General features: G+C 41.0%; 1 protein-coding gene across 2 annotated transcripts in view; it reads left to right on the top strand.

Moving 5' to 3' along the window:
- Positions 1–6,360: 6,360 nt before the first annotated feature.
- The window catches only part of SPART (spartin), a 39,330-nt gene continuing 37,505 nt past the window's right edge, over positions 6,361–8,185 (top strand). For both annotated transcript variants that reach the window (XM_016197263.2, XM_016197261.2), the window contains exon 1: positions 6,361–6,511. The gene's annotated coding sequence lies outside the window, so the exon portion shown is untranslated. The remainder of the gene's footprint in view (positions 6,512–8,185) is intronic.

Raw genomic sequence — 8,185 nt, 5'->3', positions numbered from 1 at the left:
TGTTTTTATTGATTTCAGAGAGAGGAAGGGAGAGGGAGATAAAAACATCAATGATGAGAGTCATTGATCAGCCGCCTCCTACATGCCCCCTACTGGGGATCAAGCCCAAAAACTGGGCATGTGACCTGATTGGGAATTGAACTCAAATCTCCTGGATCATAGGTCCATATTCAACCACTGAACCATGTCAGCCGGGCACATGAATGGCTTTCCATTCATTCTTTTTTTTTTTTTTCTTTTTTTAAAATATATCTTTATTGATTTCAGAGAGAGGAAAGAAGAGAGAGAGACAGACAGAAACATCAATGATGAGTCATTGGGGATTGAGCCCGCAACCCGGGCATGTGCCCTGACCAGGAATCGAACCCCGATCACCTGGGTCCTAGGTTGACGCTCAAATGCTGAGCCATGCCTGGCTGGGCTCCATTCATTCTTTAAATCCTCTTTGCAATGTTTTACAGTTTTGGGGATACAAGTCTTGCAGTTATATTGTTAAATTTATTCTTAAGTATTTTATTCTCCTTTACAGTATTGTCAATGAAATACTTAACTTCATTTTTGGAGTGTAAGTGTGTGTAAATAATGTCTTTTTTTGTATATTGACATTTTATCCTGACACCTTGATGGACTTGATTAGTTTTAGTAGCTTTGTAGTAAATTTTAGGATTTTCTATATATCAGATGATATAGTATATAGAAATTTTAGATTTTGAACACTTTAATCTTTATGGTTATTGCAAAATTTTAAAATTAGATTTAAATTTAGATATTTATAATTCAGAGAAGTATGGTATGTGATCAATAAAAGACTTCCCAGAATAAAAAAATATTACACTGGGATAAAAATTCATGAAGTGATATGGAAATATGAATTCAAGAAGCAAAAAAATTATGTAAAATTTCCTATTAAAGAAAAGCTTGTTATTACATAGAAAATCCTAAAGACTTCACCAAAAAACTACTAGATCTAACAAATGGATTTGGCAAGGGAGCAAGATACAAAATTAACACCCAGAAATTGATGGCATTTTTATATACCAATAATGTACTCTCAGAAAGAGAAGCTAAAAAAAAAATCCCATTTATCATTGCAACAAAAAAGTTTAGATACTTAGGAATAAACTTAACCAAGAAGGTAAAAGAACTATACTCAGAAAACTATAGGACATTGCAAAAAGAGACAGAGGAAGACACAAACAAGTGGAAGAATATACCATGTTCATGGATTGGAAGAATTAACATCATCAAAATGTCCATACTACCCAAAGCAATCTATAAATTCAAGGAATCCCTATTAAAATACCAACAGCATATTTCACAGATCTAGAACAAACACTCCAAAAATTTATATGGAACCAAAAAAGACCCCAAATAGCCACAGCAATCTTGAGAAAGAAGAACAAAGTTGGAGGGATCACAATACCAGATTCCAAGTTACACTACAAAGCCAGTGTTATCAAAACAGCCTGGTACTGGCACAAGAATGGACATATAGATCAGTGGAACAGAACAGAGATCCCAGAAATTGACCCATTCCATTATGGTCTGTTAATATTTGACAGAGGATGCAAGAACATACAATGGAGTAAAGACAGTCTCTTCAATAAGTGGTGTTGGGAAAATTGGACAGGTACATGCCAAAGAATGAAACTAGACCACCAACTTACACCATATACAAAAATAAACTCAAAATGGATAAAAGACTTAAATGTAAGACATGAAACCATAAAAATTCTAGAAGAAAATGTAGGCAGCAAAATCTCAGGCATCTCTCCTAACAATATGTTTGCTGATACATCTCCTAGGGCAAGAGAAACAAAGGAGAAAATAAACAAATGGGACTACATCAAATTAGAAAGCTTCTTCACAGCAAAAGAAACCATCAACAAAATGAAAAGGTATCCCACTGTATGGGAGAACATATTTGCCAATGACACATCTGATAAAGTGTTAATATCCAAAATATACAAGGAACTCCTACAACTTAACAAAAGGAAGCCAAACAATCCAATTGAAAAAAGATAGGGAAAGGACCTAAATAGACACTTCTCCAAAGAGGACATACAGATGGCCAAGAGACACAGGAAAAAATGCTCAAAGTCACTGATCATCAGAGAGATGCAAATTAAAACCACAATGAGGTATCACTGCACACTTGTCAGAATGGCTACCATCAATAAATCAATGAACTACAAGTGGCGGCGAGAGTGTGGAGAAAAGGGAACCCTAGTACACTGCTGGTGGGAATGCAGACTGGTGCAGCCCCTGTAGAAAACAGAATGGAGTTTCCTCAAAAAATTAAAAATTTTCCTGCCATTTGACCCAGTGATCCCACTTCTAGGAATATACCCTAAGAAACCCGAAACACCAATCAGAAAGAACTTATGAACCTCCATGTTCATAGCATCACAATTTACAATAGCTAAGATCTGGAAACAGCCCAAGTGCCCATCAGTAGATGAGTGGATAGAAAACTGTGGTACATTTACACCATGGAGTACTATGCAGCTGTAAAAAATAAGGATCTCATATTCTTTGGGACAGCATGGAAGGAACTGAAGAGTATTATGCTAAGTCAAATAAGCCAGTCTGAGAAAGACAAGTACCACAAGATCTCACTCATATGTGGAATATAATAAACAAAATAAACTGTTGAACAAAATTGATTCAGAAACATAGAAGCATGGAACAGACTGACCAATCTCAGAGGGAAACTGGGGATAGGGGAGTGGGTGGGGAGTGATTAATCAAAGAACTTATGTTTATAAGCATATCCCATGGGCACAGACATTGATATGGGGAAGGCCTGGGGGTGGGGTGGATAGGATCAATGGAGGAAAAAAGGGGATATCTGTAATACTTTCAACAATAAGATTAAAAAAAAGAAGGAAAAAGTTTTATTCAAATCACACCCTGAAGACCAAAAATATATTACCCTCTATCAAGAAATTAGTACAAACCTGACTACAAATATGTGTGTGGGTCTTTTGCTGCCTTAATTTGCTAATGTCTATGATTTACCTGGGCTAAGAAATGATTATATTATTTATTTTTTGCTTAGATTTTATTTAAATTGTACAAGATTTCACATGTTGATTAGTAATCTTACTCAAAACCCCACACTTTCCTTCTTAATTCCCTGTAAGAGGAGCAAGGTTCTAATTCAGCAGCTAATTCTCTGTGCAGACGGGGTGAAAGCCAAGACTGAGTTAACAGCAGAGGGACTGTCCTTGACTCACAGTCCATGTCTTTGTGCAAGGTGATTCCTGTCCCCTAAGAGGCTGTAAGCACTACCTGCAGAAGCACAGAAAAAGACAGAGTTCTACAGTAAACCCACGTTGGACTATTATGAGTTTGCCTTACCCCTTCAACTGACACACTAAAACTACTTAGTCAGCTTACACCCCAAATCCATATCATCACACCAGGCACCAAACTCATATGTTAACTAGTATGGGTTAAAGCAACCTAGAAAGGAAAAGAAAATAAAAGGAAAAAAAAGAAAAAAAAGAGGGAAAAATGGGCAAAGAACCCGAATAGACATTTTTCCAAAGAGAACTTACAGATGGTCAACAGACGTATGAAATAATGCTTGATGTTACTAATCATCAAAGAGATGCTAATTTAAACCACCTCACCCCTGTCAGAGTGGCTACCATCAACAAATCAACAAAGAACAAGTGCTGGTGAGGATGTGGAGAAAAAGGAAGCCTTGTAAAAAAAAAAGAAAGAAATAAGTTTGTCAATGTAGTAGTTTTAAAAATTGATGATGGGTATCAAATTGTCTGGAATGGGTACATTTAAGAGTTATGTAACATTTAAAGTGTCAATATACAATAAAACAATTTGCATTCCTTGCAACTATTTAAGACAGATGAAAAACTTTGATCAATCTAAAATATGAGGGAGAAGGTACACAATCACAGTTTTTCAGAATTCTTTTAGGAGGGTATAAGAGCAAAATCATTTAAAACGTCTGTATTAATGTATACCTTCCTAACAGATTTTTCTGTTTGGGATGACTGTTACATGTAAAGGTTTGGGCAGGTAACAAGGGCTGTGAAAGATTTCACAACTGAGATAATAGATGCAGAAAGAAAGTTTATTTTTACTTTCCCTGAAAAGGGAAAGGGCCAATGTATTGCTAATAATACAAGGTCAAGAAACAAGAGCCAGCCAGCTTTTAAGCAGGTAGGTTGCTAGGTGACAAGGAAGGGAGGGGTTTGGGTTATCTTGAAGTCGAGCAGATACCAAGGAGGTTGTCTTGAAAAATTATACTTTGTTTACTTTCCAGGAGACAGTCCAGGAGATATCCTAGGGAGGCTTCTTATCAGTATTTTCCCCAAGCCTGTAAAACATACTTGGAGCAAAAGTTATGAAGAGTTCAAAAGAGGCTTGTTTGAAGGGAAGGGAGAAGGGAAATTATCCCTGAGTGGTGAAAACAGCAGGGAGGACAGGGATGCAAGAATGTAGCCTTGAGAGTAGTTCCTCTGAGTCTGAACAGAGTGCCTGTTTGAATCAGAGGAGTCAGAGTCAGCAATCTTGCCGGTTTAATTACCAGCTGCTGCTTATAAATTGTGGAAGGCCACAGCACAGGAAAAGAGAGGCCTTTTTTTTTCCGTCCGTACATTACCTTTCTGAGATTTGTGGAAACTACCAAACAACCCCTAATTTTACATTTAAAAGCCTCCCCTAGTAGTCGTCCAACAGTCCAAATCATTAATTTTGATTGAGAGGAATAATAATTCATCTGGAATTAAGTTAAACAAGGCATTTAGCTAATCTTAAATGCACAGGGCCGTGTGTGTGTGTGTGTGTGTGTGTGTGTGTGTATACACTCTTGTGCATACTCTTGAATAGACTTGGTATTTTACTAACTTTAAAGGACTTTTGAAAAAAGAGTATGTTCACTTTGATTTCCCCCTTTCAGCATTCGATAAGCATCAAGAACACTTGAGAGCAAATGGTTCACACCTTCCTCCCTAACCAGAAAATACAGTACTTAAATTGCCCTCACCTGGGAAAATAGAGAGTAAAGACCCAATTGATGCCATTTGTTCCAGCTAAACCCAAGGACAGATAAAGGTGGGGAACAAATAACAAAAACCCCATTAAAGGGTTTATCTTAGACAGATCTAAGGGGTTATCTTAGACCTAAGATAAAAGTAAAGCAGTAAAACAGACCAAAGAATAATCCAAAACTCCCCTATACGCTCATTTTAATGCACCAGCATATTTTAAATGCACTTGATAAGCTAATGAATATTCTACTGAAACCCTCCCCTAAGATTCTCGCCTGCAAAAAAGAAAAAAACATGGATAAAAAGTCCTCAGGACAAAGTGTCAGTGCTGTCTCACACCAGAGCATGCCCATGTCCCTTCCCAGGCATGAATTTTTTATTTCTAAGGGTCCCCACAAATCTTACAACCTGGGGAGTAGTGGGCAGTGGGAGCTCCACCCAGGCTCACCACCTGATCCTGTCTCCAAGGTCCCCTTTTTCACTTACTTCCCAGTGAGCTAAAGCAACCCTGCCCAGGCTCACTTCTATCTCTGTGACCTTCACGTCCTACTGAGCTAACAGCAGCCCGGCTTTGGCTCACTTCTTTCCTATAACATTTCTAGAGAGTCAAAGCAGAGCACTGCCTAGCCTCTCCTGTTGTTTCTTCTACCCTAATTTCTTTGTTTCACTGTCCCCAGCATTAATAAACATACTCTCAAACCCATCTGGTCCCCTGTTGTGAAACCTTTCGTATAGGAAGTCAAAGACCCACACACCACAAGCCAGCCTGAGGCAAACCTTGTCCTGGTGGTCTCTGTCCTGTCCAGTAACAGATACATTAGTCACAAAGGTTAGGTTCCAGAACACTTAATAGACCAGCCTTTGTTCTCCCATGTGCACTGTGCCCAGGGCTCTCTCTAGCCCTCGGGGCTCTCACTGCCCACTACACTTTCCTCATTCCTCCAGACCCCCAGGTTCTGTCCGGGATTGCTCAAGCTCAGGGGCTATCCACGTGGCCCCCGAGACCCTAGCTGGGGTCCGCACTGAGTCCCAGGCTCACGTGGCTCTCTCCGAGCTTTCCACCCTCCTTTCCTATTCTACCTCCAAGGGTTTTTAGGGTGACTCCAGGATTTACCTCCCCCCATAGACTATTAATAAGGGTCACAGTGTACAGAATTTTGGCTGCGTGACGGCTTTGATGAGTCCTTGGGAAAGACGCCAGGGAGAACGTCACGCGCACGCGGAGCGACGGCGCGCCAAGAGCCTGAAGGCGAGCGAGGGCTGACGGGCGGGGCGGGGCGGCCGCCTGACGTGCGCGCTCGGGAGAGCTGGGCTTGGAAGGCTTTGTGAGTCCCGCGGGCGCGCGCGTCCAGAGTGTTGAGAACCTCCGAGCGGGTTTGGGCGGTTGCTTGACGTCCGGCCGCGTCTGAGGAAGCCGGACTCTGGGCCTCTGCGGCCGGGCGGGGAGTTTTTCGGGTGGCGCAGAAGCGCCCGAGGTCTGCAAGACACAGGTGGGGCGGCGGCGGGCGGGGAAGCTTTCGCCCCAGCGCGGGCCCAAGGCGGGAGGGTGGCGTGAGCGCCCGGGGTCCTGCGGCCTAGTCGGGCAGACGGGGAAGGACGAGGGCAGTGAAGGTCGGGGGACCCTTATCTAAGTCTTGGAAATGACATTTTTTGTGAAGGGAGCAATTTTCAGAGAAAGTAGTTTGAGAAGTTCTTGGTTAATCCTCATCACACATTTCTGGAACCTTCGCGCTCCGTTCCCGACCTCCTCACATTTATTGTTAGGATGGAGAGCGCTGTCCCCCTCCCCCTTCGGCCTTTGATCTCGTCTTCCTGGAGCTTAGGTTGACCATTCTTGTTGCCCTGCCCCCACTGTTTACTTTGGATTCGAAAATCACATCGATTTTTCTCCTTGACCCAGCGCTTACAGCTTTGTGAGAGTTCGGCACCCTTTCTTTACGAAAAGGTCAGCAGCCAACAGCAATGATAGTGAGAAAGGATAGTGCGCGATTTTAATCTTTTGAATACATTCGTTGCTGAATACATTTGTACCGTTGAGCACAGCAGAGGACTCCTCCGACCTCATTTGTGTGCCTGGGAAAAGTTTCTCCTGGAATTCGCAGTTTGTGACGCGGCATTACCGCCTCACGGAAGGTTGGCCTAGTTCGCCTCTGTAATTGTAATGAATTGCTTTACTCTGTCTTTTGAGGATCATCGACATTGGCTTTATTGTGTTGTAATTTAATGAAGTTGCGTACAAGATTGTTGTTGTCCTTGAAATATGGCCTTAAATAGTTAAGAACAGGTTTTCTTTGAAATTTCCAAAAAGTAATATAAGAATGTTCCCAATAATAAAGAGGTGTTTTTTGGTTCGTCTACTTTTCTAATAACAAATTCATTTGGCGATTTTATATGAAACCTGTTTGAAACTGGAAGCTTTTCACTTAAGTGAGTTCCTTCTCATCTGTGGGGCTTTCTGAAATGTCATTGCGTATAGCTTACCCAACTAGCCAGTATAGGGTGGGAGGCTACAGGGAGGGAATTGCATACAGCTATTTGGAGAAAATTCCCTCCCCCTCCCCCCTTCCCTCCCCCCCCTTTTTATAAATAAAGGGCGTTAGAACAACTTCTGCTCTCTGTAGGTAGATGATGCTATATTATTAAAGACTACTTGTAATGTTAACCTTTGGAATGGTGGTTACTACTTTCAGTGTTTATGGGACTGAATTAACTTGCCAATTGTTTAGTTCAGAATTTTACTTTTGCTCCTGAATGTTTTTTAAAGCGCGTCCGCTCGCACATTCACACGCTTGAAGCATACATTTATTTTACTTCTTTTATGAGAACACTTAAAAAATAACTTAAATGCACCGTTGGTGTCTGGAACCAGATTTTGCTTTGTGATTTAAGACAATTATGTTAGTGTAGGTAACTTTTTTAATGTTTTGTCTGGAGTTCCTTAATCATGCCTGCCTTCTGCTTTTCAAGTGCTACTACCTATTAAGGCTTAAACCTAATGCCTTTCTACTAAACACCCCAAGTTTCCTTCACCCCTCCCTCACTCTGTTAACTTGTAAGCATAGTAACAGCTTTAGCTTTGAAATTAGATATTTTATCTCATTTTCTTGTCAAATATCTATGGAACCTGACTCTCAGTCTCCTCCATTTACTAGCTCTGTGCTTGG

Source organism: Miniopterus natalensis, chromosome 2, assembly GCF_054644295.1.
Source record: "Miniopterus natalensis isolate mMinNat1 chromosome 2, mMinNat1.hap1, whole genome shotgun sequence".
Classification (NCBI taxonomy): Eukaryota; Metazoa; Chordata; class Mammalia; order Chiroptera; family Miniopteridae; genus Miniopterus; species Miniopterus natalensis.
Note: the sequence above shows the minus strand (reverse complement) of the source record. Positions and strands in the feature narration are given on the sequence as shown.